This window comes from Pelodiscus sinensis, chromosome 13 (genome assembly GCF_052426305.1).
Source record: "Pelodiscus sinensis isolate ZL-2025 chromosome 13, ASM5242630v1, whole genome shotgun sequence".
Classification (NCBI taxonomy): Eukaryota; Metazoa; Chordata; order Testudines; family Trionychidae; genus Pelodiscus; species Pelodiscus sinensis.
Genome location: NC_143064.1, coordinates 18,891,311 through 18,904,783, shown reverse-complemented (window position 1 = coordinate 18,904,783; position 13,473 = coordinate 18,891,311). Strand labels below are relative to the sequence as shown.

General features: G+C 38.0%; 1 long non-coding RNA gene across 2 annotated transcripts in view; it reads left to right on the top strand.

The window, feature by feature from the left end:
* The window catches only part of LOC149523642 (uncharacterized), a 404,074-nt gene extending 391,192 nt beyond the window's left edge, over positions 1-12,882 (top strand). For both annotated transcript variants that reach the window (XR_016350589.1, XR_016350590.1), the window contains exons 3-4: positions 1,626-1,730; positions 9,556-12,882. This is a non-coding gene — a long non-coding RNA (uncharacterized LOC149523642). The remainder of the gene's footprint in view (positions 1-1,625; positions 1,731-9,555) is intronic.
* Positions 12,883-13,473: the final 591 nt, after the last annotated feature.

Below are 13,473 nucleotides of genomic sequence, written 5' to 3'. Positions count from 1 at the left end.
TGTCATAGTCAAGGGGGACTTCTCGACCTAAGAGCAGGCAAGCACATAGCCTAGTACAATCTTTTGTGGATAGAATAATAACTTTCTAACAAACATAAAACAATTGTAATGCAAAGTGTAACCTTTACTTTTTCTTTGGTTTTATAGTCTCTGTATTTTCATTTCTATATTTCTTTCCTTTTTTCTTTTATTCTCTCATACCATCTAGTACTTTCCTTTTCATAGCATTTTTTGTTACTTCCTATTTATTTTTTTCTCTTTCATTATTTTTCTGGTCTTCCTTTTATTTTCTTCAATGCAAAAACATCATAAATATAGTTATTGTCTCTATACACATAGAAACACATATTCACATGAATACATAGATAAATCACAACAAGAGGCAGTATTCATTGGCAATTCACCACACTTGCTTTCAAGCAAGCAGATATGTGAATGAATGATCCTTGTACCTGCAATGAAGGTCAACAAAATCAAATTCTGATTACACTATTGTTATGAGAACCAACTCTGTTAAAGTAATGCCTATACAGAAACCCTAGACAAGATTATTGCTGTAGTGTGCTAGCTTCTGTTTGGATAGAGATTGTTACTACCATGAAGAGTTTATATCTATAGAGAAAAGGCAGGAAAAACAGTATTATCCTCATTATATAGCTGGGGAATAGGTAAAATCCCTAGAGGTGAGGAATGCTGACCAATTAGCACTCTCCCATCTCAACTGTCCAATTGGTGTCAGAGACTGAGAAGGGTAGCTCCAAAGTCTCTCCCTCACTACTACGCCAATATGCTTTCACTGCTGCCCCATGCCACTCCCCAACCTGCTGATGAAGTTAAATGACATTTAATATCCTCATTAGCCCCATTTTACAGATGGAAGAACTGAAGAAAACAGACTTGCCCAAGTTAACATAGTAAATTTGAGGTAGAACTGGGAATTGAAACCCACCTTTCCTAAGTTCAAATTGGTGCCTTAACAACACCATCTTTCCTTTTCAGGCAGGAAAATTTTCTAATTATATTTCAAGAAGAGCTATGGGAATATTAGATTTTTTTATTTTTCAGACAAGCCCAAAACTTTAAAAAAAATATTTTGGGTCAAACTGCAAACAGATATTACAACTTTAGTAAAATGCAAAGGAGGAAAAAAATGTATTTTGAAACTAAATATTCCATTTTGAATTTCAAGCATATTTTAATTTTGGATAATTTTAATACGATTGAAGGAAATTTGTAAATGTAAAGTTATTTCAAATTGAAAAAACAAAATATTTTTTTTTTACAGTTTTGGTTTTTGTCTCCCCAATATGAAGAATTTGGTTAAATGTTTTAGTTTTGCTGAACCTGTGTTTTTCACCAAAAAAGGGTTTGTCTGATTTTATTTTCCCCAGCAGTAGTTTCAGAATTAAAGCCCTTTTCTCAGCAATACATGCCTCTATGTCTCCACAATTCAATATTGGGACTGTACACATAAATATCTCAAACTTACATTTATGGGGTGAAGTTAGGGAGAGAGGCATCTATTTTGTTAGCCAGGAATCAGGGCCATTATAGATAATAAACAGAGCAAAGACAAACACAGAGTTGTAGTTATTCTTGTTTTACATTTTTTTTCTTTTTAACAGAAATCAAAATGTTTTGAGCATCGTGAATTCATTCTGCCTTCTAGAGCCTATGCGACTTGAGAGCTAAAGAACACTGCCCTGCAGGCTAAAGTACATATCGCTGTGGTAAGTTAGCTGGCTTTTTTTTAATTAAAAAAATTGTAATGAAGTAATATTTATGCAAATTACTCGCAGTATTTTAGCATTTAAAAATGGAAAAGTCCAGTCCTAACTAAGAAACAAAATTGCTACTTTGCACTGAGGGTATGTCTAGACTACTGAGTTTTGTCGACAAAAGTCCACTTTTGTCGACAAAACTATACGTGCGTCTACACTATCGCCGAGTTCTGTTGACAGCAAGTCGACAGAACGCGACAGTTTTGTTGATGGCGATAAACCTCATTCTACGAGGAATAATGCCTTTTTTCAACAGAGTTCTGTCGACAAAGGGTGCTATTGCATCCATACTGTGCCTTTTTATAACAGAGTGTCTAGACTCTGTCGAAAAAACGGCTTGCTTTGTCGACAAAAGCCTGTAGTCTAGACAGGCTGAATGTATAATAATCTGATTTTTTTCCAAGCTAGATTTAGTGTTGAGATTGTAGACTCTCTGAAAGATTTTCCTGGGCTGAGGCAGGTTTCTTGGAGGATATTTGACTCCAGGCTTGTGCACATTTAGAATGCTACACGATGCAGTTACAGCACTTAGCCTTGGTCTATACTAGGAATTTATGTTAGTAGAACTTTGTCACTCAGGGCAGGTCTGTCGACATGGGGAAGGGGAACGAGAAGGGGCAGTTTCCCTGGGGTCTGGTGATTGGCGGATGAAGTCCTGAACTCTTTAAACCACCACCAGAGCACAATGCTGCATGCTCTGGGTGGCTCTGAAAGCCAGCGGGAGGTGAGCCACAGTCCAGGCTGTATTGATGGCTGACTGCCCCCAGCCATACCCCTTTTGCCTGAGGCCCCGAACGTTCCAGGCACAGAGTTGGTTCTTCCCAACACTTTGCCTAGGGGCCTGTGGAACTCTGCTAAGGATTATGGAAAATCTCCAGTGCAGACACTGTTATGTCAGTATAAGGGCTTCTCCAGTTGACCAAGCTACCACTTCTGGGGAAGATGGTAGCTATGTTGACTGGCTGATCCTCCTGTCGACATACTGCAGTCTACACTGGGGGTTAGGTCAATAAAATTACATTGCTTAGTGATGTAGATTTTCCATGCTCTTGGGCAATATAGTCATATTGACGTAAGCTGGTAATGTAGACCAACCCTACATAGTCTAGTACAATGATGGGAAATAAGACGGCAGTGGTTCGCCAAGGTTAGCCCCTGGAGGGCTTCTGTTGCTATGTGTACCTATGCCTGCACAGAAATCAGTGCTTGCAGCTCACATTGGCTGCAGATCACCATTCCCACCCAATGGAAGCTGCAGGAAGCAGCACAGACAGGAACACTGCTTCCTGTAGCTTCCATTTGGCTGGGAACGGTGATCCATGGCCAACAGGCACTGAAGCGACCATACCTGTGGAGGTGCAGGTAAATATAGTGGCAGTCCACCCAGAACTCACCCTGGCAAACCAGATCCAGGCTACAGGCTAGTATTTGTCTACCACCAGTCTAATATAAGCTGCAGCCTTGAGGAAATGGCTGGGCTTTCTTCTTGTTGATTCTGATTACTCTTATTGATTCAGTTGTTGTCCTCCAGAAATTACTTCAAATGCACACACTCACCTTATGGAGGTAGATTAACTGTCTGACCTTTAAACACTGCATGAAAATCAACTCACTTCTCTTAAATGCAAAAATGTCACCCTGGCAGTAAAAGGACTGTTTAATGTGTTTGGAAGAAAACTGAAGTTTTTCATGGGATATTGTTGCTACAGCCCCACTCTATATTCTGCAGCTTGCCTCGTGGCAGATTGTTTCATTATCTGGCAGTGTCATTAATCTTTTTTATTAGTACCTTAAAAATAAACAAACAATGATTTTGTTGCATTTGACACAAGTAGTGCATTTTAATTTTGCAGGCTTGTATTACTGACTTAAAAAAGCAGTAACAATTCAGACTGAAATACTGCCCTCAGTTCCTGACAAATACAAAAACACTCTACAGCTATGTGAAAGTATAACAGCATCTGTTATGCATATTAAATGATGTGCTATTTTTGTATCTTCCACATGGAGCTTAGCATTAACTAGGAAAGTTAGTACTAATTAATTTTGAGAAATAATAGCTTGTCAGTCATTTTGCATTTATGCAGACAGTGTGTCAGTGCTACATTCATTACCCAAAGCATCTCCGTTTAGAAATTGTCTTAAAATGTTTTGAATTAAACAGTCACCTTAATTTCAAAAATATGATAATGAAAAGTGAAGGTGCTTGGTAGTCTCTCTCTATGAATTATTTGTTTTTATAATTAATCAGAGGCAACTTTTGTCCTTTATTAGCATGCACGTGTGAAAAGCAATAATAATAATGGTGATGATAATGCACATATTCAGGAGTATGGCTATTTTGTCTTTAGATACAAATTACCACCTTAAGAGTAAATCCACACAGATGTGCATTATGAAAATAATAAAATCTTCAGCAACTTTCCCTATCTTTGTGTAAGCCAAGAACATGGGAACAGGGAGAAATGACAATATAGTGCCATGATTTTGTTTGTGTTACAAGTATTGCATATATATAGCTTGTGATCCTGTTACATAAGCACGGGGAGAAGACATAAGCAATTTAGCTCTTCTAATGATGCCACCACATGAGCACTCACAAGCAAAATAATTTACAGTGTCTTGCATAGATACAGTTTTCAGGAGGAGGGGTGGAATCTGCATGTCGAAGAAGCTGATAAAGCTGGATAATCTTCAGAAAAGTGAGGAATTGGAGAGTATAAATACATTCTTTTGAAGAAGAAGAGCTCTGTGTAAGCTTGAAAGCTTGTTGTGTGTGCCTGCGTTTGTCTGTACAATGAAATGCGTAGCCAAATCTATTTAGGAAAAAAAAACAAGGACATAGATCTAATTATCATTTATGCATTTTATTGCAAGATGTCTTAACATGGATCAGTCCATCCAGAACCATTTCATCATCCAGTAGTAGCATGTCTGTAAATCAAACAAAGTCACTATAAACGAACATCATTTGAATTTTTCTATACCTTTAGCACTGATTTGTATTACATTCTTCCAACCAGCTACATTTCTCAAAATAAATATTTACAATTGACTTGTAGTAGATCTGAACAGTGAATTCATTTTAAACTGGCTCTCCCCCCCCCCCCCACCTCCACCCAAATTATGATTACTATGGAAAAGTGATTCTGGACACTAGATTTCTGTGGGAGCTCAAGGCAACAGCTTCATATTTTCTTCATCTTCCTTGGATTTCATCCAAAACCAATTCTGCTTAATCTGCCTGCTGCTGCTCTGGAAGTGACATCTGTTCAAATTTACACTCTTTATCATGGCTGACATGTTGTTTGTGTGTATGTTTACCCCAAGCCCTAGTTCTAACTGCCTCCTGCAGATAATTTGTGATTTCTTCCTTCAGTCTCTCATAGGTTGCTAGGCATTGCATCTCTACATACGAAGTTTTGCTCTTATTTCTTATTTTTTCAACTAACTCTACTAGAATTATGTTTACAGAAAAAGTCAGAAGTATAAATGCAACATGTGTCTCATCAAATATACCTCTGGTGTTGGGAGGTATTTGACAGAGAATGTGTGTAATAATCTTAGCTAATATCCATAAGTACTACCAAAATACCTAGAGGTAACCAGCTAACTTGACTATTTGACGCCTATAACAATGCGTGCATTCCATTATTTGTGATACATTTTGGTTACTCTTTGTAAAAAAACCAGACAAACACATAAAAACAAACAAACAAAAAACCCTCGGCTACCTCTAGACTAACTCATCTTGTTAGTCTTTAAAGTGCTACATAGCACTTTTTGCAGAAAAGCGTCCGTGCCAATCTAGATGCGCTTTTGTGCAAAAAAGCTCCGATCGCCATTTTCACGATCAGGGCTTTTTTGCACAAAACAAATCTGAGCTGTCTACATTGGCCTTTTTGAACAAAAGCTTTGCGCAAAAGGACTTTTGCCCGAACGGGAGCAGCATGGTATTTCCGCAAGAAGCACTGATTTCAGACAGTAGGAAGTCAGTGTTCTTGCGGAAATTCAAGCGGCCAGTGTAGACAGATGGCAAGTTTTTCCGCAAAAGCAGGTGCTTTTGCGGAAAAACTTGCCAGTCTAGACACAGCCCTCTAGTACTGTAGTTTTTGCTGTACAGGTAGGCTTATGCTAAAATTATGAGATACACAAGATCTGAACTGATATCAGATTTTTGTGGCTTTTGGTTCATATTTATGCATAGGTAGATGTGTATACATACACACACAATTACGGCCCGCTCCACCCATCCAAAAATCAGTAATCAGATCTCCAAAAAAAAAAAAATCAAAGCTAGAAACTCTTTATTTTTGAGATTCTTACAAAATCACTTGACTCCAGGAGTTGGAACTATTAAAATAACATGAAATATCTTCGGACACATGATAGAATTACAAGGGCTGCAACACTGTGTATATTAAGATGAGTATATCTGTATTACATACAACCTGAGGGGGAGGGATTATTAGTAAAGTATGTGTAAACCATGACACCAAAAAGAGTGTCAGAAATCATAGAATTCCATGTCATTGCTAGATCTAGATACAACACTTGGAATAACTGGGATGTTTGTTTCTCAAAGGCAATATGAAAACGAAGCAAACACTCAGCAAGAGAATGCACTGACATTCACTAAAGAATTCTGCAAGGAAGATAAATTATTAAAGCAAGTAAAAGGAGTGCTGAAACCTACTAGTTAATGATGTTTTGGATTATCAGAGAGTGAAAAATAAATTTAGGAAGAACGAGCTTCAAATTTTATTTAGAACTCAGTTACTACTGTGACATGCATGGTGTAAAAATGCAGATTAAAAGGATTAAGCAGTGGGCATGTCTACACTAGGAAATTATTTCAAAAAAACTGAGTTTGAAATAACTCCCAAAATAACAAAATCAAAATAGCCTCCCACTATAGGGGAGGCTTGAAATTGGTCCCAGGCAGGCTCTGCTATTATGGATGTGCTACCTAGACCTAGAGCCCCAGGAAGCACTGCGGAGTAATTACTTCACATTACTCTGGTGAATAGTTATTTTGAAATAGCAGCAGTGGAGCATCTATACTCACACTATTTTGAAATAAGCATTATTCCCTGAGGAAAGCAGGAGTGCAAATTTCGAAATAACCAGACTTATTTCGAAATAATGGGCTTGGTAGTGTGGACGCTCAGCTTATTATTTTGAAATAAAGGGTGGTTATTTTGAAATAACTCCGTAGTGTACGTCAGGGCCAAAGAATTTAAATGGTCCCTATTAATATAGTACCGGAGCATTCACAATTTTTAACTCCCAAGTCCCACACCAGAACTTTCACTACTGGACAGTCTTTCCTTTCAAATTCACTTGTGTATGACTTGAGTCAGGAGGGGTAAGTCTAAACAATGGTGTTTTTTGAAAGAGGATATGCAAATTCTACAGGATCTTCCAATCTCATTTTCGAAAAGGATCTTTCAAAAGTGAAAGTAGTCTGGATGCAGTTTTTTTGGGGGGAAAAACCCTTTTTTGGAAAAAAAAAAAAAAACCAGCATAAACCTCATTTTTAAGGAAGAGCGGTTTTAAGAAACGCATCCAGACTACTTTCACTTTAGAAAGATCCTACTATCACTTTCGAAAGTGAGATTGGAAGAAGATATGCAAATTCCTGCAGAAAATATAACGTAGTCTAGACATATTCAAGGAGTTGAAACATGAACTACTTTGTTGTGGGGGTAAAATATTTATTTGGGAGTGAAAGGATGGGCAGATCTATTTGTGACCAGCTGTAATATCCTGGACAAACCTTATGAAATTAGGATAACTTTTTCAGATTTCAATTTAAACTTAATAGTATTAGGTTTAACACCATTGGGGTCCATCATATTGAAAATGAAATTCCGTATGTGATATTGCAGAATTGTATCAAATTCCTATAGGAGGAGGGGAATGCTAATGTAATTCCATTGGTTGTCACCTCTGAAGCCAGCCTCTGGGGAGGCTTGCATACATTAATTTACACTGTATTCTTAGGGATCATCAGATAAAGGATTTTTTTTTAAATAAATAGCCTGGTTTTAAGGTTTGAGGGACTGGGCCTACAGAGGAATGTAATACTGTGTGCTTGATCTAAGCTGAAGTTCTAAAGAACTTGAAACCACAAGAAATCTCCTTAGGTAATGCACTGAAAGACTATACCTGTCAGAGCTCATGATCGCTGATAAACATATTAGTCAGTAAAACAACTAATAGTTCTATGGCACTTTAAAGATTGACAAATATATATATATATATCATGAGCTTTTGTGGTTAAAACCCACTTCTTCAGATGTCAGTTCATCTGATGAAGTGGGTTTAACCCATGAAAACTCATGATTCTGTATATTATTGTTAGTCTCTAACACAGGACTACCCTTTCTTTTTAAAGTTACAGGCTAACATAGCTAGCCCTTTAAGAATATTACCCAATGTGTAGGTTCTTTTAATGTTTAAATAGATTTTGCCTAATGCTATTTACTTTAAGAATAAAACAGGCTTGTATAGAAAGAACTGTGTGGCAACATACAACTGTGGGCAGTCACATTGTTAACCATCTCTGAATAGAAAGCAAGCAGGTACAGTAAGATAACCTGGGTCTGCTGGCAGTAATAAAGTAAAAGCAGATAACTGTGCAGCTTTGAAATACACTGGTCAGAAGAGAGTCTTTAGTGGTGCAAGTCATTACGCAAGAAAGCTGGAGAGTGTGTGCATGTACTAGATCACCGGGGGAAAAAAAAACAATTGCCCTTTACTGTAAGAATGGCATTGTTACAGGGGGCCTAGAGTCAACTGCCTTCATGAATCCAAAATGCATGTAATTGTCAAATTAAAACAACAGTACACCATCTGCCACTGCAACACTGCTCAAAAAAAAAAGTTGACCAAAGAACTAGCAAAGGAGGATTCTAGCCCAGAGGCTGACCAGCTTGCCTCCTCTCCAGCCCACATATGAAAATTCACCTTCCATCCCCCCAAATATGTTGTATTGGTTTTATCCCCTACATTGTAATATCTGCCTCTGTAATAGCTTGGATTTGCTAGTTAACCAGATGACACACCATTGAGCCAATACATGTGTATGTAAAAGTATGCTTTATGTAAATTGATGGAAAGGAGAGAATATAAGACAACTTGAAATAATGAACAACAGTTAAAATTGTTTCCCCTCTTGCTATTATTTTCCTATCCCATCCCTTCAATTTCTGTGCTATTGTTATTCTTACAATAGCAATGATGCTGAACAGTGCTGCTGTGACAACTTTTGATGCAAGAGTGACATATGAAGTCATTGGTTTTTTTAATAACATGATCGGTGGAAAATAGTTTGTATGCTAGTTATATTGTCTGATTTCTCCATGTTTGTTGAGAATAGCCAGAACAGATAACAAAGCTTGTACCAGCATAATTACTTGAAAAATAAAATTCTTAATGTACCCTCTAATATTTTCCATCCATGTGTACCTTACACTTTATTATGTGCACCGTGGCATGTGTGGATGTGCACCACTGTAGAAATACATGCTGCCAATTGGGAACACTGCTTACGGTGCATATTGATACCTCCTAAAATAAGTAGGTTAATGGAAATCTCATTGTAATGAGCTAAAACTGAATTACAGGTGGAGAGAGCGCCCAACGTTAGATACTTATTTTTTTATCTCTGTAAGGCCCACTGCCATGACCATCATTGCAGTATTTGAACACCTCTGAAGAAATGAGAACCAAAACCTAATGGGCCTTATCTTTCCTCTGCTTGCTTTAGTACCAGCTCTAAAGCCTTGGGCCTGCTGCTGAGAGAGCTGGAAAGCTGGGTCTCCCACTCTCACAAGCTTCATCCTTCCAGCTAACAGCGTCTCAGGTTCCTAAGAAATGTGCCTGTTGAGAGAAGTGGCTGTGGTGAAGAGATTGGTGCTCTCTCAGGTTACCTGGTCCAGTTCCCTAGAGAGCCCTGTGGAGGAACTCAAAGACCTTGAATTTCTATGAGAGATCACATGCAGTGAGCAGAGACCTGGAATATGTGCTCTCAATGGATGATGTTAAGTGTAGCAAGCTTAAAAAACTTCAGGCATGCATGAGAAAGCCGTGGATGCACGATCCAAGCAATCCGAAAGCTATCAAGTGCTAAATAAGAAAACAAATTCCCAAAATAAAATTAAACCAAAAATGAAACCATTTTATAAAAAAAAAGGTCATTCCACTCTCTCATTTAGCTAGTAAAGGTTACCTTTAATGGATTGTTTTTCTGGGCTTATGTCTGTTTTATCTATAGAAAATATGTGACTGCATCCAAGTTGCATAGAGAAATAATGACATGCTACTTTTTTACCTAATGTTTGTAATGTGCACTTTCTAAACTAAACAATAATATAAAAAATCCTCCCCAGAGATTATAAAGCCATGAGCATGTTGGTGAAAATCATAATTGTCTGTATGTTACATTCTGCTAAAGGGCTTTTAGATCCACATGCACTTATAAACCAGGAGAGTCGATTTAGCTACTTTTATGCTCTTATTGGTACACCACAATCAAATGCTCATACTAGACTTTCCTGTACAAGTATATTAAAAATAACATTAATGGCTTGATTTAATGAGCAAACTTTAAATGAAGGTGACAGGGACATTATCGGCCTAAAACCTAATCACACTACTGTCTGAAAATATTTAGTTACTGGTGTTAATATTATCGTACAGAAATTAGAGGGAAAAATTGTTTTCCATTTTACTGTTTGCTTACTTTGTACATATAACGGCAGTTTTTGTTTGTGTGTAAGTCGGTAAGTTTGTATCTGTTTGTACCTGTGTGTGTATGGGTGCCTGATGTTGTTGATATTAAGGGAGCTCCTGAGTATCCCAGTGGTGATGTTGGATAGGTGGGATTCCGCTATCCACCCTTCTATCCACTGCTGCAGTCTCTTACTTCTAAAGGAATTCAAAATTGGCAGTCTCCACCTGGCTGGCCACTCAATAATAAATAATAAATCATCATCATCATAATTAATAATAATAAATAATAAACATAGAGTCTACTTACATTAGATTTAACATATCTTTACTTAACAATTTAACGAGACAGGGTTTAACGGACTAAGATTAAATATCACACCTAATTTAAATCCACAGTGTACAGTTGAATACAATTAATTAATCAAGTATGTAGTAATACATGAAATGTATATAACTGACATTTACACTGCCGGCATTTACCCCATCCCAGTGTGTACATGCCTCTGTATTTCAGAGTCCCAAACACTAGCATGGGCGTGATTGAAGATCTGCCGCTGGAGTAGTGCCAGCACTATGCAGGTTCTGTATGTCATCCAGCCAACGCAACAAGCTGCACAACCCCCCTGAAGATCGGAGCTGGCTAGAGCTCTGGGTCCTGGTTCACTGGGAAGATCACTCTGCCTTGCCTCAGACTCAGGTTCTGTCTCTCAGCTGTGTTCCTTCCCTTGCAAGCACTTCCCCAAAGAGCAGCCCTAGTTACTCCCCTGCAGGCCCTTCTCAGTTAGCTCAAGGCCCGTCAAGAGTCTCTCCCATTCAGGGACAACCATCAACAGCCTCTGTAGCTTATTCCTCAGTCAAAGCCCCAGCAGCAGCTCCTGGTCTGGAGAGAGCTCAATACCTGCCATCTGGCTCCTCTCTCTGCCAAAATGGAGCCCACCACTTGCTCTGGCTGCACTGACCACTCTTGGAAGAAAACAGTGTAACCCGTATTTCCCAAGCATCATGGGAGTTGTAGTTCATAAGGCTAGATTGCAGCACACAGAATCTTCCCAATAAAGGTCAGAGGGTTCTAGGGGGATCTATATAAAAATGACAGCATTTAGTAGCAACACAAACAGGTTGAGTTATCTGTGACTACTTTTAATTAATTTTACTTGACTATATTTAATTTAAGAGTGTCCCTTTTAGGTAGAAACACAGTCTTAAACATAACCTGCAATGCCTGGATCTTAATTTTTATTTTATTCAATAAGTAAAGATCATTCAGTACTTTGTTTATACACTATTCTGTCAGCCAGGGGAATGGGACATGATGTCCAATTTTTAATTTTATATCCAGCACTCTGTTAACCAGAGTTATCCAAAACTCTGTTAACCAGCAATGTCCCCAACCATTTAACTAAGTTTGAATTTAACAGAGAGCCTTCTCCATCAAATCTTGCAAGTATTTGCTGGCTCTGGTCTCCCTAAGCAGAGTCATCAAGGCCTGCTTTTTTATCCAGCACATTCAGTTAACCTGCAAATGCCATTCCACCTTGAGTGCCAGACAACAAAGCTTTCCCTGTACTATTCTTTTCAAAGGGACAGAGATCTGACTCTTTCAGTGCTCCACTGTCTTAGTGATCACCCTTTATACAGTTATTTTTGTCCTGAGTTTGTGATAAAACTGCCAGCAGGGGAGAAGGAAGAGGGGCAACATATTGGCAAATGAACTTGAAAGTGCTGCCAGATATCAAATGTAAAGCTAACAAGATGAGTTAAGTATGGAGTTTTAGTTCTTTTCCTAATAAAGGGCCTGAGTTTTATAAGTGACCAGTCTTTTATCATTACTACCATATAGGGCTTCTGTGTGTGAATTGTTAACCTCGGATTTTGTTGGTTTTTTAAACCCTCATAAAATGATTGATAGTTGTGGTAATTGTTAAGTTATTATTTACACATTAGACCAAATGGCTGTTTCAGAGACATTTCCATATATTATGTACACCTTTGGGGTTCTGTTTAAAAATTTTCTTTTTTTTTAATGTAATGTATGCCGTTTTTGAAGTGTTCATAAAAACAAAAGGACTCTGTACTAGCTTTAGCTAGGCACTTTCAGAATAGAAATAATGCCTTCTTCTATCTTTGTAATAACCCATTTTTGCAACCTACGTTTTTATAGACTGCTCATGATCATGAGATCAAAATGACTCCTACCCTCCGTTGTGAGCTCTGCTAAATCTCAGTTAACTAATACCAAGCTATTAAAGAATCTCAATCCTACACGCTAACAAAGAATGCTTTCCATTGTATCTGGCACATGCTCAGCAAGAGATGGATGCAAATTCCTTATAATACTGTACAGGATCTAATGAATTGCTGGTCAATCTCTGCTCAATAAGGGGACCCTATGGTGTGAAAATATACTTGTAAGTATGACATGAAGAAGTTGAGTGATGAAGGGCGGGCAGAAATGTCCCCCTCCCATTTGCAATATTAAATCACTTATTAAGTAAGTACTGCACTTTAGCATAGATATCAGATACATGAAATGTCTTAAAACTTGATTGAGGTTTTGAAAAACAAAAACATTTGTGTGTTATGGAAACAGGAAACAGCCCACATTTGGATTGCTGCACATTTATGCCCTTATAAACCCAGGAACAGGGCTTGGTTCTCTTCTGGTTGGCAAATTTATTCACTATTCAGAGAAGCATCTAAACCAGGGCTACTCAACTTTGGAAGCCCCCGGTGCCATACTGATACTCACAGCACATGCCGAGGGCCACAATTCAAGTGTGGTTGCATATACATGCAAATAACTTATTTTACACTGACGGGCATGAATACAAAGATTAAGGCAAGACTACACATTACACAGGTCCCAGTTCCGCTGATATTAATAAAATGCAATATTTATTTGATTTCCACCTGTATGGCAGCACTTTTAATGAGCAATGACAGTCCACTAATT